The 25,581-nt window shown below is 47.1% G+C and overlaps 1 protein-coding gene across 11 annotated transcripts in view; it reads left to right on the forward strand.

Annotated features, from left to right (window-relative positions):
- The first annotated feature begins 751 nt into the window (after nt 1-751).
- atp2b2 (ATPase plasma membrane Ca2+ transporting 2) overlaps nt 752-25,581 on the forward strand; it is a 265,384-nt gene continuing 240,554 nt past the window's right edge. For all 11 annotated transcript variants that reach the window (XM_041891842.2, XM_041891845.2, XM_041891844.2 and 8 more), the window contains exon 1: nt 752-898. The gene's annotated coding sequence lies outside the window, so the exon portion shown is untranslated. The remainder of the gene's footprint in view (nt 899-25,581) is intronic.

The raw sequence follows: 25,581 nt of genomic DNA on the forward strand, positions 1-25,581 counted from the left end.
GTGTATATAGGTGTATATTATTGTAATATATTATATATACAGTACCAGTCAAAAATTTGGACACACCTACTCATTCTCTGGTTTTTCTTAATTTTTACTATTTTCTACATTGTGGAATAATAGTGAAGACATCAAATCTATGAAATAACACATATGGAATCATGTAGTAACCAAAGAAGTGTTAAACAAATCAAAATATATTTGAGATTTGAGATTCTTGAAATAGCCACCCTTTGCCTTGATGACAGCTTTGCACACTCTTGGCCTGGTCTGATCTGGTCTGGCGGGGTTTGGGCATGTCTGAGACACCTGCTGAGGTGTGTGTGTGTATGACAGGTGTGTGTGTGTGTGTGTGTGTGTGTGTGTGTGTGTACAGCTTGCATGGGAAAAGAAAGAATGATCCTGACCAGTGTGTGTCCTTGAAAGTCACCCTCCCTCCCAACTGAAGAACCCTGCTGGACACACACACCACACACCGCACACACCACACACCACACACCACACACACACCACACACCACACACACACACACAGAAACACCACACACACACACACACACACACACACACACACACACACACACACACACACACACACACCACACACACACACACACACACACACACACACACACACAGAGAGAGAGAGAGTGAGTGAGTGTCTCTGTCTGTGTGGTGAGTGAGCTTTGAGCTCCGGTTTGAGCAGCAGCAGCCCCCCACCCTCTCTGTGTCTTGACGTGATCCAGATCGTACGTGAGGCAGCAGCAGGCTGCAGCATCTTGGCTAGCTGGGTTTATCAAGACTCCACAGATACCTGATGATTACCGCTACGCTGCTGGGTAGTTGAAATTATTTTTGGATTTTGAGATGATATCGTTGCGTCGCTAGCTAGCTGCCAAGTAAGTAATGCTAAATAGTCACCTCTGTTGCTGCTTTCTGGATGATACTTAATACAGACATATTTAATACACTATAGTACGGTTCTCTGTCTGTGGGTTTTAGTAATTGTGATTATTTATGGCTGGCGAGTAGCGGAGGCTTAGCTCCCGTGCTGAGTGGATGCAGAGAGAGAGAGAGAGAGAGAAGGAGTGAGGGAACAGGGAGAGGGAAGGAGAGAGGGAACAGGGAGAGGGAACAGGGAGAGGGAAGGAGAGAGGGAACAGGGAGAGGGAAGGAGAGAGGGAACAGGGAGAGGGAAGGAGAGAGAAGGAGAGTGAGAACAGGGAGAGGGAAGGAGAGAGAGAAGGAGAGAGGGAACAGGGAGAGGGAACAGGGAGAGGGAAGGAGAGTGAGAACAGGGAGAGTGAGAACAAGGAGAGGGAAGGAGAGAGAGAAGGAGAGAGGGAGAGGGAGAGGGAAGGAGAGAGGGAACAGGGAGAGGGAAGGAGAGTGGGAAGGAGAGAGGGAGAGGGAAGGAGAGAGAGAAGGAGAGAGGGAACAGGGAGAGGGAAGGAGAGAGGGAACAGGGAGAGGGAAGGAGAGTGAGAACAGGGAGAGGGAAGGAGAGAGAGAAGGAGAGAGGGAGAGGGAGAGGGAAGGAGAGAGAGGAGAGAGGGAACAGGGAGAGGGAAGGAGAGTGGGAAGGAGAGAGGGAGAGGGAAGGAGAGAGAGAAGGAGAGAGGGAACAGAGAGGGAACAGGGAGAGGAAAGGAGAGAGGGAACAGGGAGAGAGAAGGAGAGAGGGAACAGAGAGAGGGAACAGGGAGAGAGAAGGAGAGAGGGAGAGGGAAGGAGAGAGGGAGAGGGAAGGAGAGAGAGAAGGAGAGAGGGAACAGAGAGGGAACAGGGAGAGGGAAGGAGAGAGGGAACAGGGAGAGAGAAGGAGAGAGAGAAGGAGAGGGAACAGAGAGAGGGAACAGGGGCTGAATGGTGCAGGTTGCACATTGGCAGGGGCTGGGAATGTGGGGCTGTACCCCAGCAGGCAGGAACTCAGCCAGGCAGGTTGTTAGGCGGGAGGCTGGTAGGCCGGTTACCGGGTAGGCTGGTTACCGGGCAGGTTGGAGAGAGACATGGTGGCATGTGGGGAGACAGAAATCCTGTGAGAAATGTATTGTACTCTGTAGTGGAGTGGACTGGCTGGTTGCTTTAGCTCTGGTCTCTCTGCATCGGGTTTCAGCTTCGCTCTGTTCTTTCTTCTTGGGTCAGATACGATGGTGCTCCGCTCTAAAAATACTTCCCTGCAGGACCCTGCGTGGGACAGAGCAGAGAGTTGGAGAGAGAGAGAGAGTCAGATTCAGCCCCTAAGACCCTCTTAGGCAGGGGACATGGGAGGGGATATGGGAGGGGACATGGGAGGGGACATGGGAGGGGACATGGGAGGGGACATGGGAGGGGACATGGGAGGGGACATGGGAGGGGACATGGGAGGGGACATGGGAGGGGACATGGGAGGGGACATGGGAGGGATATGGGAGGGGATATGGGAGGGGACATGGGAGGGGATATGGGAGGGGACATGGGAGGGGATATGTGAGGGGACATGGGAGGGGACATGGGAGGGGACATGGGAGGGGACATGGGAGGGGATATGGGAGGGGACATGGGAGGGGACATGGGAGGGGACATGGGAGGGGACATGGGAGGGGACATGGGAGGGGACATGGGGCAATCAACACAGTGACAGATGTTAGCCTCTGTCTTGTTCTTCCTACCAGGCTTCCTGCCACACAGACTGATGGCTGTATTGGATTATAATCCTCTTTAGGAGGAATGGAGGTTTGAGCTCTAGTCAGAAATATAAACTCCTCAGAAGGAGTAAATTAGATTAACTAAAGCCGATTGTGGATGCTGTGGATTCTTTTAGAATAAGAGTTATTATGGTGTCCTGTCCAGTGTTTCCAAGATTTCTATGAAATATGACCTATAATTAATTACAATGTGAGTGAAATAGTTTTGCTTCCAAAAAATTGTAATAAGTATGTTAAAAAGCAGCTTTTCTGTGTTGGAATGGTGTGGTCGTATACCGGTCATTAAAAATATGAACACGAGTAGACCGCTGATTGGCCAGCTCATCCTCCTCTAGACCGCTGATTGGCTAGCTCATCCTCCTCTAGACTGCTGATTGGCCAGCTCATCCTCCTCTAGACCACTGATTGGCCAGCTCAGTATCCCCTAGACCACTGATTGGTCAGCTCAGTATCCTCTAGACCACTGATTGGCCAGCTCAGTATCCCCTAGACCACTGATTGGTCAGCTCAGTATCCTCTAGACCACTGATTGGTCAGCTCAGTATCCTCTAGACCACTGATTGGTCAGCTCAGTATCCTCTAGACCACTGATTGGTCAGCTCAGTATCCTCAGGAGTATTACATCATACTACATGAGGAAATATTACTACAAACGGTCTGTTTGAGGTGGGTTTTTTAAGTGTTGTTTTCTCCACATACGAACATAGGACGAGTCAACAACATTATTTGGGTATGAGTTAACAGAATATGAATTTCTATGAAGTGAGATTTTCACTGGGAAGTTACTTTGTCTATTTCTCAGACATTTCCTATGGCTGGCCTATGGTAATGAAGACAATGAATTTAGACATGTCAGAGTGTTGAAACATGGCCCACCGTGTCATAAGTGTTAGAACGGGGGCCCACCGTGTCATAAGTGTTAGAACGGGGCCCACCGTGTCATAAGTGTTAGAACGGGGCCCACCGTGTCATAAGTGTTAGAACGGGGCCCACCGTGTCATAAGTGTTAGAACGGGGCCCACCGTGTCATAAGTGTTAGAACGGGGCCCACCGTGTCATAAGTGTTAGAACGGGGCCCACCGTGTCATAAGTGTTAGAACGGGGGCCCACCGTGTCATAAGTGTTAGAACGGGGCCCACCGTGTCATAAGTGTTAGAACGGGGCCCACCGTGTCATAAGTGTTAGAACGGGGCCCACCGTGTCATAAGTGTTAGAACGGGGCCCACCGTGTCATAAGTGTTAGAACGGGGCCCACCGTGTCATAAGTGTTAGAACGGGGGCCCACCGTGTCATAAGTGTTAGAACGGGGCCCACCGTGACATAAGTGTTAGAACGGGGCCCACCGTGTCATAAGTGTTAGAACGGGGCCCACCGTGTCATAAGTGTTAGAACGGGGCCCTTCGTGTCATAAGTGTTAGAACGGGGCCCACCGTGTCATAAGTGTTAGAACGGGGCCCACCGTGTCATAAGTGTTAGAACAGGGCCCACCGTGTCATAAGTGTTAGAACGGGGCCCACCGTGTCATAAGTGTTAGAACGGGGCCCACCGTGTCATAAGTGTTAGAACGGGGGCCCACCGTGTCATAAGTGTTAGAACGGGGCCCACCGTGTCATAAGTGTTAGAACGGGGCCCACCGTGTCATAAGTGTTAGAACGGGGCCCACTACTCAGTCCCTTGGTTTGTCAGTTACACCGCCATCCTTATAGACTGGTCAAAAGTGAGGGTCAAAAGCTTTAAGTTTGGTATTTGGTATTTTATTACGATCCCCGTTAGCTGTTGTGAAAGCAGCAGCTACTCTTCCTGGGTTTCACACAAAACATGAAACATGACATAATACAGAACATTAATAGACAAGAACAGCTCAAGGACAGAACTACATCAAATTTTTTTTAAAGGCACACGTAGCCTTCATATCAATACATACACACAAAATATCTAGGTCAAATAGGGGAGAGGCGTTGTGCCGTGAAGTGTTGCTTTATCTGTTTTTTGAAACCAGGTTTGCTGTTTATTTGAGCAATATGAGATGGAAGGGAGTTGCATGCAATAATGGCTCTATATGATACTGTACGCTTTCTTGAATTTGTTCTGGATTTGGGGACTGTGAAGTTCCTCGGCGTGGACCTGAAATGGTCCCTTCACGCCGACAGCGTGGTGAAGAAGGTGCATCAGCTCCTCTTCAACCTCAGGAGGCTGAAGAAATTCAGTTTGGCCCCTAAGGCCCTCAAGAACTTCTACAGATGCACCATTGAGAGCATCCTGTCGGGCTGTATCACCGCCTGGTACGGCAACTGCACCGGCCGCAAACGCAGGGCTCTCCAGAGGGTAGTGCAGTCAACCCAACGCATCATCGGGGGCACACTGCCTGCCCTACAGGACATCTACAGCACCCGGTGTCACAGGAAGGCGAAGCAAATCATCAAGGACCTCAGCCACCCGAGCGACGGCCTGTTCACCCCTCTACCATCTAGAAGGAGGAGACAGTACAGGTGCATTAAAGCTGGGACCGAGAGACTGAAAAACAGCTTCTATCTCCAGGCCATCAGACTGTTAAACAGATATCACTAGCCGGCCTCCGCCCAGTACCCTGCCCTGATCATTAGACACTGTCACTAGCCGGCTACCACACAGGTTTACATTATTTGTCATGAGTCTTGTCCTGGAGGCAGAACTGAGCGATTTCCCCTTAGATAGGCCAGCTGCAAAGTCAGAATAGGTTATATTGTAAAAATTCATGAAAACAAACATTTGCTTTTTGGTCTTAATTTAAGGTTAGGTTTAGGCATTAAGGTTAGGAGTATAGTTAAGGTTAAGGGTTAGGAGTATGGTTAAGGTTAGGGTTAGGAGTATGGTTAAGGTTAGGGTTAGGAGTGTGGTTAAGGTTAGGGTTAGGAGTGTGGTTAAGGTTAGGGTTAGGAGTATGGTTAAGGTTAGGGTTAGGAGTGTGGTTAAGGTTAGGGTTAGGAGTGTGGTTAAGGTTAGGGTAAATTTTTTATTTAACCTTTATTTAACTAGGCAAGTCAGTTAAGAACAAATTATTATTTACAATGACGGCCTACACCGGCCAAACCGGTTAGGGTTAGGTTTAGGTTTAAAATCAGATTTTATGACTTTGTGGCTGTGCCAGCTAGTGACCGCTCTGCAGAGGTGCCACCAGAACAAGATTAATGACGAAAAACGCTAACCTGCGCGACCACCCGGTACTGCACCCTGTACCTTAGAGACTGCTGTACATAGAGTTGTGGAACACTGGTCACTTTAATAATGTTTACATCAGGGGTTGGAACCAAAATTATTTTCCAATGGTTTCGTTCTGAACAGAAGCATTATTTATTTTGTTCCTTGCCACTGTTTTCCGACCAGCAAAATAAAGTTCTGAACCCGTTTCGAACCAAAAGAAAGTACCGGTTTATATTGTTCGTTTCTGTTCCTTTTTAAACCTCTGAAAGCTATTTAATCTTTATAGGAAAATCGTATTTTGCCGTAACAGCGGTTAATGAAAGACAAACACACCATTGACAGACCAGTGTAGGGCGCGACTGAAATGTTGTGGGTGGAGAGAGAGCGAGAGGAGGTGGAGGAGGCTTGGCTTGAAGCGCTGGGCATCTTGTTGTTATGACATGCATTATCTGAATTACAGTGCCTTCAGAAAGTATTCATACCCCTTGACTTATTCCACATTTTGTTGTGTTACAGCCTGAATTCAAAATTGATTAAATAAATAAAAAATCTCAACCATCTACACACAATACCCCATAATGAAAAACTGAAAACATATTTGTGAAATGTTTGCAAATGTACTGAAAATGAAATATGGAAATATCTAATTTACTTAAGTATTCACACCCCTGAGTCAATACATGTTAGAGTCACCTTTGGCAGCAATTGCAGCTGTGGGTCTTCCTGGGTCTCGAAGAGCTTTTGCACACCTGGATTGTAAAATATTTGCACATTATTCTTTCATTATTTTCTTTCCTGTGCTCTATTTCATTTCTTTTCACCCTAAACTCCCTAGTCCTTGCCGATGACAAGCATACCCATAACATGATGCAGCCACCACCATGCTTGAAAATATGAAGAACGGTGCTCAGTGATGTGTTGTTGTGTTGTATTTGCCCCAAACATAACGCTTTGTATTCAGGACATAAAGTTAATTTCTTTGCCACATTTTTTGCAGTTTTACTTTAGTGCCTTGTTGCAAACAGGATGCATGTTTTGGAATATTTTTATTCTGTACAGGCTTCCTTCTTTTCACTCTCATTTAGGTTAGTATTGTGGAGTAACTAGAATGTTGTTGATCCATCTTCAATTTTCTCCTATCACAGCCATTAAACTGTTTTAAAGTCACCATTGGACCTCATGGTGAAATCCCTTTTTATTTTATTTATTTCACCTTTATTTAACCAGGTAAGCCAGTTGAGAACAGGTTCTCATTTACAACTGCGACCTGGCCAAGATAAGGCCAAGATAAAGCAAAGCAGTGCAATAAAAACAACACAGAGTTACATATGGGGTAAAAAACACAAAGTCAAAAATACAGCAGAAAATATATATACAGTGTGTGCAAATGTAGCAAGTTATGGAAGTAAGGCAATAAATAGGCTATAGTGCAAAATAATTACAATAGTATTAACACTGGAATGCTAGATGTGCAAGAGATTATGTGCAAATAGAGATACTGGGGTGCAAAAGAGCAAAATAAATAACAATATAGGGATGAGGTAGTTGGGTGGGCTAATTTCAGATGGGCTGTGTACAGGTGCAGTGATCGGTAAGGTGCTCTGACAACTGATGCTTAAAGTTATTGAGGGAGATAAGAGTCTCCAGCTTCAGAGATTTTTGCAATTCGTTCCAGTCATTGGCAGCAGAGAACTGGAAGGAATGGCGGCCAAAGGAGGTGTTGGCTTTGGGAATGACCAGTGAGATATACCTGCTGGAGCGCAGACTACGGGTGGGTGCTGCTATGGTGACCAATGAGCTAAGATAAGGCGGGGATTTGCCTAGCAGTGATTTATAGATGGCCTGGAGCCAGTGGGTTTGACGACGAACATGTAGTGAGGACCAGCCAACAAGGGCGTACAGGTCACAGTGTATGGGGCTTTGGAGACAAAACGGATGGCACTGTGATAGACTATATCCAATTTGCTGAGTAGAGTGTTGGAGGCTATTTTGTAAATGACATCGCCGAAGTCAAGGATCGGTAGGATAGTCAGTTTTACGAGGGCATGTTTGGCAGCATGAGTGAAGGAGGCTTTGTTGCGAAATAGGAAGCCGATTCTAGATTTAACTTTGGATTGGAGATTCTTTATGTGAGTCTGGAAGTTGAGTTTACAGTCTAACCAGACACCTAGGTATTTGTAGTTGTCCACATACTCTAGGTCAGACCCGTCGAGAGTGGTGATTCTAGTCGGGTGGGCGGGTGCCAGCAGCGTTCGATTGAAAAGCATGCATTTAGTTTTACTAGTGTTTAAGAGCAGTTGGAGGCTACTGAAGGAGTGTTGTATGGCATTGAAGCTCGTTTGGAGGTTTGTTAACACAGTGTCCAATGAAGGGCCAGATGTATACAAAATGGTGTCGTCTGCGTAGAGGTGGATCTGAGAGTCACCAGCAGCAAGAGCGACATCATTGATATACACAGAGAAAAGTGTCGGCCCAAGAATTGAACCCTGTGGCACCCCCATAGAGACTGCCATAGGTCCAGACAACAGGCCCTCCGATTTGACACACTGAACTCTATCTGAGAAGTAGTTGGTGAACCAGGCGAGGCAGTCATTTGAGAAACCAAGGCTATTTAGTCTGCCAATAAGAATGCGGTGGTTGACAGAGTCGAAAGCCTTGGCCAGGTCGATGAAGACGGCTGCACAGTACTGTCTATTATCAATCGCGGTTATAATATCGTTTAGGACCTTGAGCGTGGCTGAAGTGCACCCATGACCAGCTCGGAAACCGGATTGCATAGCGGAGAAGGTACGGTGGTATTCGAAATGGTCGGTGATCTGTTTGTTAACTTGGCTTTCAAATACTTTCGAAAGGCAGGGGAGGATGGATATAGGTCTGTAGCAGTTTGGATCTAGAGTGTCACCCCCTTTGAAGAGGGGGATGACCGCGGCAGCTTTCCAATCTCTGGGGATCTCAGACGTTATGAAAGAGAGGTTGAACAGACTAGTAATAGGGGTTGCGACAATTTCGGCGGCTAGTTTTAGAAAGAAAGGGTCCAGATTGTCTAGCCCAGCTGATTTGTAGGGGTCCAGATTTTGCAGCGCTTTCAAAACATCAGCTGTCTGAATTTGTGTGAAGGAGAAGCGGGGGGGCATGGGCAAGTTGCAGCGGAGGGTGCAGAGTTGGTGGCCGGGGTAGTGGTAGCCAGATGGAAAGCATGGCCAGCTGTAGCAAAATGCTTGTTGAAATTCTCGATTATTGTAGATTTATCGGTGGTGATAGTGTTTCCTAGCCTCAGTGCAGTGGGCAGCTGGGAGGAAGTGCTCTTATTCTCCATGGACTTTAGTGTCCCAAAACTTTTTGGAGTTAGTGCTACAGGATGCAAATTTCTGTTTGAAAAAGTTAGCCTTTGCTTTCCTGACTGCTTGTGTATATTGGTTCCTAACTTCCCTGAAAAGTGGCATATCGCGGGGGCTATTTGATGCTAATGCTGTACGCCACAGGATGTTTTTGTGCTGGTCAAGGGCAGTCAAGTCTGAGGAGAACCAGGGGCTATATCGGTTCTTAGTTCTGTATTTTTTGAATGGGGCATGTTTATTTAAGATTGAGAGGAAATTACTTTTAAGGAACAACCAGGCATCCTCTACTGACGGAATGAGATCTATATCCATCCAGGATACCTGGGCCAGGTCAATTAGGAAGCCCTGCTTGCTAAAGTGTTTTAGGGAGCGTTTGACAGTGATGAGGGGTGGTCGTTTGACTGCGGACCCGTTACGGACGCAGGCAATAAGGCAGTGATCGCTGAGATCCTGGTTGAAGACAGCTGAGGTGTATTTAGAGGGTATGTTAGTCAGGACGATATTTACATTTAAGTCATTTAGCAGACGCTCTTATCCAGAGCGACTTACAGTTAGTGAATACATATATATATTTTTTTATACTGGCCCCCCGTGGGAATCGAACCCACAACCCTGGCGTTGCAAACACCATGCTCTATCAACTGAGCTACATCCCTGCCGGCCATTCCCTCCCCTACCCTGGGCCAATTGTGCGCCGCCCATGAGTCTCCCGGTCGCGGCCGGCTGCGACAGAGCCTGGATTCGAACCAGGATCTCTAGTGGCACAGTCAGCACTGCGATGCAGTGCCTTAGACCACTGCGCCACTCAGGAGACCAGATATCTATGAGGGTACCCATGTTTACGGATTTAGGGTTGTACCTGGTAGGTTCGTTGATAATTTGCGTGAGGTTGAGGGCATCTAGTTTGGATTGTAGGATGGCTGGGGTATTAAGCATATCCCAATTTAGGTCACCAAGCAGTACGAACTCTGAGGATAAATGGGGGGCAATCAATTCACATATGGTGTCCAGGGCACAGCTGGGGGCTGAGGGGGGTCTGTAGCAAGCGGCAACAGTGAGAGACTTATTTCTGGAAAGGTGGATTTTTAGAAGTAGAAGCTCAAACTGTTTGGGCACAGACCTGGATAGTATGATAGAGCTCTGCAGGCTATCTCTACAGTAGATTGCAACTCCACCCCCTTTGGCAGTTCTATCTAGACGGAAAATGTTATAGTTGGGGATGGAAATTTCAGAATTTTTGGTGGCCTTCCTGAGCCAGGATTCAGACACTGCTAGAACATCAGGGTTGGCGGAGTGTGCTAATGCAGTGAATAACTCAAACTTAGGAAGTAGACTTCTGATATTTATGTGCAAGAAACCAAGACTTTTGCGATTACAGAAGTCAGCAAATGATAGCGCCTGGGGAGTAGGAGTGATACTGAGGGCTGCAGGGCCTGGGTTAACCTCTACATCACCAGAGGAACAGAGGAGGACTAGAATAAGGATACGGCTAAAGGCTTTAAGAACTGGTCTTCTAGTGCGTTGGGTACATAGAATAAAGGGGGGCAGATTTCCGGGTGTTATAGAAAAGATTCAGGGCATTATGTACAGACAAGGATATGGAAGGATATGAGTAAAGTGGAGGTAAACCTAAGCGTTGGGTAACAATGAAAGAGATAGCATCGCTGGAGGCATCAATTGAGTCGGTCTCCGCGTGTATGGGGGGTGGGACAAAGGAGCTATCTAAGGCAGGTTTAGCTGGGCTGGGGGGTCTACAGTGAAATAGTACAATTAGAAATATCCGAAACAACAATAAGCTAACCATGTTTGGGCTGAGGCTAAACATAAACAGGATGTAGTACCGTAAAAAGGAACAGTCCAGCAGACATCAGCTGTATAGCTGAGTTATCATAAGGTCCGGTGAACAGCAATAGGATAGTTCGGAGGCTGCTAAAGCACTAGCGAGTAAGAGGCCAGCGTGTGCTAGCGGGCCGGGGCTAGCAGATGGAATCTTCGTGGTTAACGTCGTAACCACATCAGACGATTTCGTCGGCAGACCAGTCGTGTAGGATCGGCGGGGCTCCGTGTCAACACTAGGTGGTCCCGTCCGGTTGACAGAGAGGTAGATAGCCGGGAGATGGGCCTAGCTCAGGATGATTAGCCAGACCACAGCGTCCATTTTGTTGCAGCTAGCTGGTAGCGATGAATCCGGAGTTAAAGGTCCAGTGATTCCGGCGGAAAAACTGATATGTTCTGGGTCGATAACGCGCTGTGCAGACTGGCCGAATATCCGGTGATTAATGTCCAGTGATTAAATTAATCACGCAGAAAAAAAAATCCAATGTTCTGGGTGAAATACCGCTAGCTGTGGCTAATAGCAAGTAGCTAGTTAGCTGGCTAGCTAGTTTCAACTGGAGATTCTAGATAAAGGTAAGTCAATAATAGAATCCGTTCCACATTGAGTGAGGCGGGTTGCAGGAAAGTATATTTTGTAGAAGGATGAAAAGTCTGATAGGGAAATATGTACGAAAAATACAAAAAAACAGGGTATTTACAGGCTATTTACAGACACACGACAAAAACAGAACTGCACTACTACGCCATCTTGGAACACCCAAGTTTCCTTCCTCTCCGGCAACTGAGTTAAGAAGGACGCCTGTATCTTTGTAGTGACTGGGTGTATTGATTCTCCATCCAAAGTGTAATTAATAACTTCACCGTGCTCAAAGGGATATTCAATGTCTGCTTTTTTATTTATTTTGACCAATCTACCAATAGGTGCCCTTCTTTGCGAGGCATTGGAAAACCTACCAGGACTTTGTGGTTGAATCAGTGTTTGAAATTCACTGCTCGACTGAGGGACCTTACAGATAATTGTATGTGTGGGGAACAGAGATGAGGTAGTCATTCAAAAATCATGTTAAACACTAATATTTCACACAGAGTGAGTCCATGCAACTTATTATGTGACGTGTTAAGCACATTTTTACTCCTGAACTTATTTAGGCTTGCCATAACATACGGGTTGAATACTTATTGACCCAAGACAGCTTTTCATTTTTTAAAATTAATTTGTAAACATTTCTAAAAACATAATTCCACTTTGACATTATGGTGTATTGTGTGTAGGCCAGTGACACCAAATCTCAAAATAAAGTTTTTTTTTTTTTTTTTTTTTCAATTTAAAGTTTTATTAAGTTTTCAATCAACCAACCAAACACATTCCACATTCACAGATGTGAATTAAATTTAAAAAAAATATATATAATAATAATAAAAAATGGTTTTATATATGTATATATATATATACATACATATATATACATACATACATACATACAGTGGGGCAAAAAAGTATTTAGTCAGCCACCAATTGTGCAAGTTCTCCCACTTAAAAAGATGAGAGAGGCCTGTAATTTTCATCATAGGTACACGTCAACTATGACAGACAAATTGAGAAAAAAATTCCAGAAAATCCCATTGTAGGATTTTTAATGAATTTATTTGCAAATTATGGTGGAAAATAAGTATTTGGTCACCTACAAACAAGCAAGATTTCTGGCTCTCACAGACCTGTAACTTCTTCTTTAAGAGGCTCCTCTGTCCTCCACTCGTTACCTGTATTAATGGCACCTGTTTGAACTTGTTATCAGTATAAAAGACACCTGTCCACAACCTCAAACAGTCACACTCCAAACTTCACAATGGCCAAGACCAAAGAGCTTTCAAAGGACACCAAAAACAAAATTGTAGACCTGCACCAGGCTGGGAAGACTGAATCTGCAACAGGTAAGCAGCTTGGTTTGAAAAAATCAACTGTGGGAGCAATTATTAGGAAATGGAAGACATACAAGACCACTGATAATCTCCCTCGATCTGGGGCTCCATGCAAGATCTCACCCCGTGGGGTCAAAATGATCACAAGAACGGTGAGCAAAAATCCCAGAACCACACGGGGGGACCTAGTGAATGACCTGCTGAGAGCTGGGACCAAAGTAACAAAGCCAACCATCAGTAACACACTACGCCGCCAGGGACTCAAATCCTGTAGTGCGAGACGTGTCCCCCTGCTTAAGCCAGTACATGTCCAGGCCCGTCTGAAGTGCATTTGGATGATCCAGAAGAGGATTGGGAGAATGTCATATGGTCAGATGAAACCAAAATATAACTTTTTGGTAAAAACTCAACTCGTCATGTTTGGAGGACAAAGAATGCTGAGTTGCATCCAAAGAACACCATACCTACTGTGAAGCATGGGGTTGGAAACATCATGCTTTGGGTCTGTTTTTCTGCAAAGGGACCAGGACGACTGATCCGTGTAAAGGAAAGAATGAATGGGGCCATGTATCGTGAGATTTTGAGTGAAACCCTCCTTCCATCAGCAAGGGCATTGAAGATGAAACGTGGCTGGGTCTTTCAGCATGACAATGATCCCAAACACACCGCCCGGGCAACGAAGGAGTGGCTTCGTAAGAAGCATTTCAAGGTCCTGGAGTGGCCTAGCCAGTCTCCAGATCTCAACCCCATAGAAAATCTTTGGAGGGAGTTGAAAGTCTGTGTTGCCCAGCGACAGCCCCAAAACATCACTGCTCTAGAGGAGATCTGCATGGAGGAATGGGCCAAAATACCAGCAACAGTGTGTGAAAACCTTGTGAAGACTTACAGAAAACGTTTGACCTGTGTCATTGCCAACAAAGGGTATATAACAAAGTATTGAGAAACTTTTGTTATTGACCAAATACTTATTTTCCACCATCATATGCCAATAAATTCATTAAAAATCCTACAATGTGATTTTCTGGAATTTTTTTTCTAATTTTGTCTGTCATAGTTGACGTGTACCTATGATGAAAATGACAGGCCTCTCTCATCTTTTTAAGTGGGAGAACTTGCACAATTGGTGGCTGACTAAATACTTTTTTTCCCCACTGTACATACATACATACACACACAAATAATAATTATAACAAAATTTAAATTATAGAACTTGCAGCAGCACTATCAAGGTTCTTATTAGCTATTTCCAGCCTTAGCTGAGATGACGAGCCAATAATTAGTTTTTAGGTTTTACAGCACCTTACACAACACGCATCTGCCCATCTCCCTGATTCCCCCATTCACTCTGTCCAATTTGAAATATAGTTGAGTAGTGGAGACCAGAGTCTATCAAACTTGGGCTGTCTCTTGTGGAGGTCATAAGTGAGCTTTTCAAGAGGGAGAAAGTCAACAATCTGGTCAATCCACATTTTAAATGTAGGAGAAGTATTAGAGGCCCACAATAGAAGAATACATTTCTTAGCAAAGTATGTAATGGTCATGAGCAAATTTTCTCTGTCAGGATCAAGAACAAAGTCCTGCTGGGCATTAAGAAGATAGAGACACGGGGTCATATCAAACTGTACATCTAGTATTTTCTGTGCAGCAGTATGTATAGATTGCCAAAATCTGGCAATCTCTCTGCAGCTCCAAAATACATGCATATAGGTTCCACTTTCAGAGGTACATCTATTACAATTAGGAGAAATGTCTGTTTTCATTTTATGGAGTCTCAGGGGGAGTGTAATAAAATTTGTACAAAAATTTGTAATTAGATTCTTTCATTTTTACATTAGTAGAGGAGCAGTATACCCTGTCGCAAACCTCCGCCCATAACTCATCACTGATAGTCAGACCAAGGTCCTTTTCCCATATTATTTTCAAAGGAGTAAAGGAGGATCCTCCTTTCTCAGAAAGGAGTCTATAGATATAGGATATTTTGCCTTTAATGGATTGTGCTGTGACAAGAAGGGTTTCAACTTCATTCAACTGAGTTCTAAACCTCCTCTTGGAAGTAAATGAGGAGATGACATGTCTAATTTGTAGATATTTAAAAAAATGGGATCTTGGCACATTGAATTCATTGCAGAGCTCTTGAAAGGATTTCAGTGTAGTGGTCTTCTGATGAAATAGGTCTGAAAAGGTCCTGATTCCTAGAGTATGCCAAAGATTAAAGTTGGCATCTCTCAGGGCTTTTGGCAAGTCTGGGTTGCCTACTATAGGCGAGTGAGAACATATTTGGGAGGAGATGCCCAAGTATTTCTTACAGTCCCTCCACGCTCGTAGGGTACTGTAAATCACAAATGTTTTGGCTATGTTGCCCACTTCACTAAAGTTATCAATGAATATAGTTGAGCTTAGTGGCAATGAACCACAAGATTGGGCTTCTATCTGGCTCCACGTTGACTCTTGTCTGTTTGTGATCCATGTTAGCATGTTGCGGATTTGGGCAGACCAGTAGTACAATTGAAGGGAGGGAAGGGCAAGACCACCCTTAGATTCAGGTTTCGATAGAGTGGAAAGCTTGATCCTAGGTTTTTTATTGCCCCATATAAATTTGGTGATGCTTTGGTTAATTGTTTTGAAAAAGGAAGCTGGGAGATAGCATGGGAGCATCTGAAATAAATAGTTCAGTCTAGGGAGGATGTTCATACGGATTACATTAATTCTTCCTACTAAGCTAATTGGGAGGGAGATCCAGGTTTGGAGGTTGTTCTTGATTTGATCCAGGAGTGGAAGATAATTCTCTTTGAAAAGCCTATTCAGATCTGGTGTTATGAATATCCCAAGGTATTGAAACCCCTGTGTCTTCCATTGGAATGGGCATAGTGTCTTCATAGAACTGGTGAGTATAATATTGAGAGGGCAGACAGTGGATTTGTTAAAATTAATCTTATAACCTGAAAACGTGCCATACTGAGCAATTGTATCTAAGATGGGAGGAAGGGATTTCTCAGGGTTGGATATGTAGAGCAAGACATCATCCGCGTAAAGCGAAATCTTGTGCTGCAGGCCGCCTGCAGGAACACCCATAATACTTGGATTGCTCCTTATCAACTCTGCCAGAGGCTCCGCCCCCAACAAGTAGAGCAGGGGGGACAGCGAGCACCCTTGTCTTGTGCCCCGTCCCAAAGGGAATCTGTCAGAGTTCAGTCCGTTAGTAGTCACAATGGCATTTGGATGAGAGTATAGTGATTTGATCCATTTAATAAAGTTTGGGCCCATGTTGAACTTCTCTAAGACTGAGAACAGAAAGCTCCACTCCATCCTGTCGAACGCCTTCTCAGCATCCAGTGAAGCCAGCAGGACAGGGGTCTCCTGTGCGTTTACTTGATCAATAATATCAAAAAGACGGCGAATGTTATCAGAAGAGTATCTGTCTCTAATAAATCCCGTCTGGTCCGCTTTTATTATTTTGGGAAGAAGAGTGTTTAGTCTTTTGGCGAGCAATTTGGTGATTATTTTGTAGTCGAAATCCAACAAGCTTATGGGCCGGAAGGAGGAGCAGGATAGGGGATCCTTGTCTTTTTGAGCAACACTGTAATGCGAGCTGTGTGCATTGAGTCTGGGAGAACTCCGTTTTTGCAAAAATCCTCCAGCATTGGCATGAAAATAGGGCTAAGCTGGGGCCAAAAGCTTTGTAGAACTCTCTGGGGAATCCATCTGGGCCTGGGGACTTGTTAGGTGGCATGGAGGTAATTGCCTCCAGGATCTCCTCAGGAGTGAAGGGGGAGTTGAGATCTTCTTGGTCGGTCTCTGATAGTTTAGGTAGCGAGATTCCCTCTAGGAAGGAGTGGAGTTCTGCCTCCGTGTGTTTTCTCTCAGAGGTATATAGTTTGCAGTAAAAATCATGAAAAGTTAAATTGATCTTTTTTGGATCATATGTGACCTCATCCTCTGCTGTTCGGATAGCCATAATTGTACGCTCTGACTGCTCTTTTTTAATTGATAAGCAAGCAATCTACTAGGCCTATTGCTATACTCATGGTATTTCTGTTTAGTAAAGAAAACTTTTTTTTTAATCTCCCGAGTATAGTCCAAATTCAGTTTGGCTTTGGCTGCTTTAAGTTGACTCCAGGAGGTGCTGTCTGGGGATTGTTTATGTACTTTTTCACAGCGTTCCAGCTCCCTCTCCAGATCTAGCCTGTGTGCTTCCATTGCTTTTTTCTTAGAGGAAGCATATGCAATTAGATGACCTCTTAGTGTGGCTTTAGCAGCGTCCCACATTGTGGCCGGAGAAACAGGAGAATCTTTGTTGTCTTGTGTGTAGTTGTCTATCCATGTAGTTACCAATGTATGGAATGCTTCGTTTGATAGCATGGAGGTGTTGAATTTCCAGCTCTTTGATCTCGGGATGTTTTTGCAGAGGTCAAAGCGGAGGTGGACAAAGGCGTGATCCGAAAGCGCTATGGGTCCGATTGTACACGTGGCTGAATTTATGAAACTCTTTGGGATAAAAATGTAATCTATACGGGGAGTAGGTGTTATGGACATTAGAGTAGTATGTATAGTCCATAGCTGAGCTATTAGTCTCTCTCCAGATATCTATCAGTCCCATCTCTTTAGTAAGAGAGTTCAACATCTTTGCAGATCTAGGATTTGTGGTGGTGATTTGAGATGATTTGTCTAGGGTTGGGTTCAGGGTACAATTAAAATCTCCGGCCAACACTCCAAAGGAAACACAATGCTCATTGAACAGAGTTATCATTTTCGACATAAAAGCAGGAGTATCTGTGTTAGTGTCACGATCGTCTGAGGAAGCGGACCAATACGCAGCGCGTGGAGTGAACATGATGACTTTATTTAATAAAGCAACCACAAAAAACAACAAATGACGATAGTGAAGTCCTCTGTAACACTGACAGAAACATGGAACAAAAACCCACAAACCAAGGAGAAACCACACAGTTTAAATATGGCTCCCAATCAGAGATAACGAGCCGAACAGCTGACACTCGTTACCTCCGATTGGGAGTCATATGACTAATCAAACACAATCACCCAACATAGAAATGAACAACTAGAATCCCCAACATAGAAATACACCCAAATGAAAATGAACAACCCTGGCTCCATAAATCAGAGTCCCTGGAGCCAGAGTGTCACAGTACCCCCCCCTAAAGGTGCGAACTCCGGGCGCACCAGCATACAGTCTAGGGGAGGGTCTGGGTGGGCGTCTGTCCATGGTGGCGGCTCTGGCACTGGTCGTGGTCCCCACCCCACCATAGTCACTACCCGCTTACGTAGCCTCCTCCAAATGACCACCCCCAACTAAACCCCACAGGATTAAGGGGCAGCACTGGACTAAGAGGCATCACCGGACTCAGGGGCAGCACCGGACTAAGGGGCCACCGGGCTAAGGGGCAGCACCGGGCTAAGGGGGCAGCACCGGACTAAGGGGCAGCACCGGACTGAATGGCGGATCCTGGCTGGCTGGCTCTGGCGGATCCTGGCTGGACGGCTCTGGCGGATCCTTGCTGGACGGCTCTGGCGGATCCTGGCTGGACGGCTCTGGCGGATCCTGGCTGGACGGCTCATGGCTGGCTGACGGATCTGGCTGCTCATGGCTGGCTGACGGATCTGGCTGCTCATGGCTGGCTGACGGACCTGGCTGCTCATGGCTGGCTGACGGATCTGGCTGCTCATGGCTGGCTGACGGATCTGGCTGATCCTGTCTGGCGGAAGGCTCTGGCTGATCCTGTCTGGCGGAAGGCTCTGGCTGATCCCTGTCTGGCGGAAGGCTCTGGCTGATCCTGTCTGGCGGAAGGCTCTGGCTGATCCTGTCTGGCGGAAGGCTCTGGCTGATCCTGTCTGGCGGAAGGCTCTAGCGGCTCCTGTCTGGCGGAAGGCTCTAGCGGCTCCGGTCTGGCGGACGGCTCTGAAGGCTCATGGCAGACGGGCGGCTTTGCAGGTTCAGTACAGACGGGCGGCTTTAGCGCCCGTTGGGCAGACGGGCAGTTCAAGCGCCGTTGGGCAGACGGGCAGTTCAGGCGCCGTTGGGCAGACGGGCAGTTCAGGCGCCGTTGGGCAGACGGGCAGTTCAGGCGCCGTTGGGCAGACGGGCAGTTCAGACGCCATAGGGCAGACGGGCAGTTCAAGCGCCGTTGGGCAGACGGCAGACTCTGGCCGTCTGAGGCGCACCTTAGGCCTGGCGCGTAGTGCCGGAACTGGAGGTACCGGGCTGAGGACACGCATCTCAGGGCTAGTGCGGGGAGAAGGAACAGGCCGGACTGGGCTGGCGACGCACCCCGTAGGTTCTGTGCGTGGAGCAGGAACAGGCCGGGCTGGGCTGGCGACGCACACCGTAGGTTCTGTGCGTGGAGCAGGAACAGGCCGGGCTGGGCTGGCGACGCACACCGTGGGCTTGATGCGTGGAGCAGGAACAGGCCGGGCTGGGCTGGCGACGCACACCGTAGGTTCTGTGCGTGGAGCAGGAACAGGCCGGGCTGGGCTGGCGACGCACACCGTGGGCTTGGTGCGTGGAGCAGGAACAGGCCGGGCAGGGCTGTCGACGCACACCCTATCCTTGGTGCGTGGAGCAGGAACAGGCCGGGCAGGGCTGTCGACGCACACCGTATCCTTGGTGCGTGGAGCAGGAACAGGCCGGGCAGGGCTGTCGACGCACACCGTATCCTTGGTGCGTGGAGCAGGAACAGGCCGGGCAGGGCTGTCGACGCACACCGTATCCTTGGTGCGTGGAGCAGGAACAGGCCGGGCTGGGCTGGCGACGCACACCGTAGGTTCTGTGCGTGGAGCAGGAACAGGCCGGGCTGGGCTGGCGACGCACACCGTGGGCTTGATGCGTGGAGTAGGAACAGGCCGGTCCGTACTGGGAACACACACCACTGGCTTTAACTGGGGATCAGGAACGGGCCGGACCGGACTGGTAACACACATCAGTCTCTCACGCCGTGCCGCAACAACTTCCCTTCCTCTACTCGCCAATGGCTCCCGTAATCCGATAGCCTTCTCTCCACGTCTCCCTGTGGCAGCCTCCTGCTGCCCAGCCGCCTGCCATGTGCCCCCCCCCAAAAACTTTTTGGGGTTGCCTCTCGTCCCTCCAACGATGATGGCCCTGCTGACGCCGTTGCTCCTCTCTCGCCAGGGCCTTGATCTTCCCCCAAGGTCCCTTGCCCCCGAGCATGTCCTCCCAGGACCACGATTTGCCCACCTGGGCCATCGCCAGCCTCTCGATCTCCTTACCAGGCGCCTCCTCCCATGTCCAGTCTCTTTGCTCCTGGACACGCTGCTTGGTCCTTTTATGGTGGGTTTTTCTGTCACGATCGTCTGAGGAAGCGGACCAATACGCAGCGCGTGGAGTGAACATGATGACTTTATTTAATAAAGCAACCACAAAAAACAACAAATGACGATAGTGAAGTCCTCTGTAACACTGACAGAAACATGGAACAAAAACCCACAAACCAAGGAGAAACCACACAGTTTAAATATGGCTCCCAATCAGAGATAACGAGCCGAACAGCTGACACTCGTTACCTCCGATTGGGAGTCATATGACTAATCAAACACAATCACCCAACATAGAAATGAACAACTAGAATCCCCAACATAGAAATACACCCAAATGAAAATGAACAACCCTGGCTCCATAAATCAGAGTCCCTGGAGCCAGAGTGTCACAGTTAGGGGCGTATATGTTTAAGATAGTAATTGGTTGCCCATACAGTGACCCAGTTATCAAGATAAATCTCCCCTCCGGGTCAGATATGTTTTTGTCAATTATGAATGGAACATTCTTATGGATAAGTATTGCTGTACCTCTACTGTTGGATTTGAAAGATGAGAAATACACCTGTCCCACCCAAGCTCTGCGGAGTTTGGCATGTTCAGCATCACAGAGGTGTGTCTCTTGCAATAGCGCGATGTCTGCTTTTTCCTTTTTTAGAGCACATAGTATCTTTTTCAGTTTTATTGCATGGCCTAGACCGTGGCAGTTCCATGTCAATAGATTTAAGGTACTAGTCATCGTCATCGAACAGTAATCGAACTTTAGTGCAAGTCATCTCTGGGTAAAGGTGGATCGTAGTTACAGCTGCGTTCACATAAAAGGAAAATAAATGGTTTACATAAAATAACAATCTCTGAACACCCCAGCCGAGTTCCCAAACAACTCGACATATCCCGTTGGATCTATTACCTCCCCGCTCAGTCACAATTCTGTGTTCCAACAAAAAAAAAGACCGGGAACAGTTAGCAACGCACAACGTCTCCCCCTCCCCCACCAAAGAAATGCCTCATCCTCTCCGCCCGCATTGAGTAACTGACAACGTAGCCCCCGTCCAGACCACATTAAGAAAGGGAGAAAATAAAATCAATAGCCCAGCCTACATACAGTAGGCCTAAGTTATAATATGGGGCCTATCCCTCTCAGCTAAAGGAACATAAATATAGATTGGACGGCTATAATGAAATTTAGCAGGGCGGTGGGTCTTTGGATATCGGCTATATGTTGTCTTACCTCCTTTAGTAATAACAGTAATCGCATTAATCGCATTTAGTCAATGGTCCATTTCTCATTGACCGGGGTTGTCTTTCAAAAAACGTTTTGCCTCTTCGGGAGTTTTGAAGTGTCGCAGGGCTCCTTGGTGAAGAATCCTGAGCTCGTTTGGGGTATTTGAATCCCCTAAAGATGCCTCGGTCAATGGAGCATTTCTTCACCTCGTCAAACTCTCGGCGCTTTCGGCGTATTCCAGCTGACAGGTCCTGGAGTAAGGTGAGTTTGGCGTTTCCCACTGTAATGGTGTTGGTTTTCGCCGCCTGTAGGACTCGTTCCTTGTCGGTGAATCTCAGGAAACGTATGGTGATTGGGCGCGGTTGTTGTCTGGCTGCTGGTGGGGGCCTCAGTGCTCGGTGAGCTCTCTCGAGTTCTATGGGCCTGTCGGTGGACAGGTGGAGCCACTCGGGAAGTTTGTCTTGCAGGTAGCGGATCAGTGGCATGTTTCCCTCTTCTTTTTCGCCCAGATTTAATAGAACACAATTATTCCTTCGCCCCCTGTTTTCCAGGTCCTCTGTTTTCTCTTCCAGCTGCTCTATTTTTTTTTTAGCATATGCTATTGTTTCCATGGCGTCTGTCAATAAGTTTTCCGTGGATAGGATTCGCCCCTCTGCCTCGTCCAGGCGCCCCGCGTTTATGGTTATCTTGTTGTTTATGTCAGGCAAGGCATTTTCCAGGATTGTCACCTTGCCCCCTATCGCACTGAGCTGAGCGTTAATGGCATCTAGTTTAGTGTTGAGTTCTGTACGTTGGGATCTCAGCTCAGAAAAGATGTCTTCGACAGAGTGCGAGGTTGGCATTCGTTGGGCCTCGGGGGGGGACGGGTCCTCTTTCTCCTGGCTAATGGCGCTAGCTTTTTCTGAAGCTAGCTGCTTCTTGGAGGCTTTTTCCGTCGCTAGTACTCGAGTCCGGGTAAAAATGTCACCTGTAGTGTTGCCTTTTGAAGCCGCCATGACTTTTTGACTAAAGCTAAATGACTTTGTCTTGAAGTGGAGGTAAGATTAGGAATTGGAAACTACTTGTGCGGAGCTCCTAGTTCATGCGGCCATCTCGTTCAAGGGTCACGTGATCCCCCACAAAATCTCAATTTAAATACATTTTAAATTCAGGCTAGAAAACACAACAAAGTGTGGAATAAATTCAAGGGGTGTGAATACTTTCTGAATGCACTGTAGGTCGACCGAATTATTAAGAACTTCAAATGTCTTGGAACTTCAACTTCTGGCTTAAAGTTGGACCAGAGCTAAGGGGAGAGGCTGAAAGCTTGTGTGTGCAGAGCATCACTAGAATTAAAAACACGTCTTACCTTTCTGTAGGTAATTGTGAAACATGATAACTATAGTATCCTTAACTAGCATTGAAAAAGTTAATCAATTCTTCTCAAATTATAAATCTCTCTCCCTTATTTCTGAATCCATTTTGTAACGTCGTCAGTAAACTACAGTATTAATGCTTCAGAGAGGGAGGGGGCAGGTAGCCCCCACACACACTGGTAGCCCCCACACACACACTGGTAGCGCACACACACACTGGTAGCCCCCACACACACTGGTAGCCCACACACACACTGGTAGCCCACACACACTGGTAGCCTCTCTCTCTCTCTCTCTCTCTCTCTCTCTCTCTCTCTCTCTCTCTCTCTCTCTCGCTCTCTCTCGCTCTCTCTCGCTCTCTCTCTCTCTCTCTCTCTCTCTCTCTCTCTCTCTCTCTCTCTCTCTCTCTCTCTCTCTCTCTCTCTCTCTCTCTCTCTCTCTCTCTCTCAGTGCATGCTGGGAGTTTTTTGGAGATTGAGTGTTTGGTGTGGAGGGCTCTGTCACTTGTTTCTCTCTCATTCTTTATTCTCTCTCTCGCTCTCTCTCTCTCTCTCTCTCTCTCTCTCTCTCTCTCTCTCTCTCTCTCTCTCTCATTCTTTCTTCTCTCTCTCTCTCGTTCTCTCTCTCTATTTCTCTCTCTCTCTCTCTCTCTCTCTCTCTCTCTCTCTCTCTCATTCTTTCTTCTCACTCTCTCTCTCTCGTTCTCTCTCTCTCTCTCTCGCTCTCTCTCTCTCTCTCTCTCTCAGTGCATGCTGGGAGTTGTTTGGAGTTTGAGTGTTTGGTGTGGGGGGCTCTGTCCTAACTTATTTCTTATTTTATTTTCTATGGTGGAGGGTTAATGCACTGTTTGTTTTAGTGGTACCCACAGTTTTTTTTTTTCAAAGTTAGGGAGGAAGAGGACAGAGGTTTAGTTTCCTGGGGTTTTGAACGGTGAGGTGTGAGCGATGGCTTCGCAGCCTAGCGCGGAGGAGACGCTGTCGTTACGGCATGGATTCAGGTGTGTTCCCGGGAATGGAATTAAGGTGGAGGAGGTTCTGCTCTCGGTTGGCGAACAGGTAGGAGCTGAATTTATACATTCTGCTTCCAGAATGAACAAAGCTGTGGTTGTGTTCATGAAAAGAGCAAATTTGGTGGGTAGGCTCATTTCTAGTGGAATATTTGTAAGCGGTGTGTTGCTGCCAATTTCTCCTCTTTCTACCTCTTCGACTAGGGTGGTAGTTGCAAATTTGCCTCAGTTTATTACAGATGATTAAATCAGGATGAGTTGAGTTGTTTTGGTAAGTTTGCTAGTCGTTTTCGTGTACTGTCGGCAGGTTTTCAGGCAGATGCCGTCAAGCATGTTGTTTCGTTCCGGAGGTAAGTGTTCATGTTTCTGAATAACAATGAGCAACAGTTAAATGTGCATTTTAAAGTGAGGCATGGGGAGGGGCTCTATGCAGGGTTTGCCAGCACAGATAGTCTACGGTGCTTTGAGTGGGGATTTGGGGCATAAGAGCTTTGAGTGTGGGGATTTGGGGCATAAGAGCTTTGAGTGTGGGGATTTGGGGCATAAGAGCTTTGAGTGTGGGGATTTGGGGCATAAGAGCTTTGAGTGTGGGGATTTGGGGCATAAGAGCTTTGAGTGTGGGGATTTGGGGCATAAGAGCTTTGAGTGTGGGGATTTGGGGCATAAGAGCTTTGAGTGGGGGGATTTGGGGCATAAGAGCTTTGAGTGTGGGGATTTGGGGCATAAGAGCTTTGAGTGTGGGGATTTGGGGCATAAGAGCTTTGAGTGTGGGGATTTGGGGCATAAGAGCTTTGAGTGTGGGGATTTGGGGCATAAGAGCTTTGAGTGTGGGGATTTGGGGCATAAGAGCTTTGAGTGTGGGGGATTTGGGGCATAAGAGCTTTGCGTGCCCACATAAAGGCCGTAGACAAGGTGAGGGTTCAAGCACCAGTGGGGGAAATCGAGGTCAATGTGCAGGAGGCCATGAGACACAGGCCGCAGAGGCTGGGCCTAGTCATGCTATAGATGGTGGTGTAGATGAGGCTGGGCCTAGTCATGCTATAGATGGTGGTGTAGATGAGGCTGGGCCTAGTCATGCTATAGATGGTGGTGTAGATGAGGCTGGGTCTAGTCATGCTATAGATGGTGGTGTAGTTAAGGCTGGGTCTAGTCATGCTATAGATGGTGGTGTAGATGAGGCTGGGCCAAGTCATGTTATAGATGGTGGTGTAGATGAGGCTGGGTCTAGTCATGCTATAGATGGTGGTGTAGATGAGGCTGGGTCTAGTCATGATATAGATGGTGGTGTAGATGAGACTGGGTCTAGTCAGGTTATGTTAGTGGATGAGGAGAGTGTAGTGGGGAAGGGTAAGAGGTGTGGAGGAGGGTGTTAAGCGGAAGAGGAAAAAGGGGGAGAAGAAAGGAGGTGGGAGGGGAGAGGCTGGTGTGGTGAAAGGCTCCAAGGAACCTTTTACTGGTGCTGGGGGGGAGGCCCCGACTAGAGAGGAAGGGCAGGTGGTCAGGATGCCTGGTTCTGGGGGGGAGGCCCTGACTAGAGAGGAAGGGCAGGTGGTCAGGATGGGAGATGGAGATGAGGAGGAGGAAGGTGAGTCTGAGGAAGAAGACGATGAGGAGGATTTATTTTTCAGACTCCTTCTCAATGGGTCCAGAGCTGACTGCCAGTCAAAGTACACGGTGAGGGAACTGTCAAGGTTCCTGCATGAGACTAAGGGGAAAAACGTTAATTTTGAGGCTTTTTTTTGCGATCC

Source organism: Coregonus clupeaformis, chromosome 12 (assembly GCF_020615455.1).
Source record: "Coregonus clupeaformis isolate EN_2021a chromosome 12, ASM2061545v1, whole genome shotgun sequence".
Classification (NCBI taxonomy): Eukaryota; Metazoa; Chordata; class Actinopteri; order Salmoniformes; family Salmonidae; genus Coregonus; species Coregonus clupeaformis.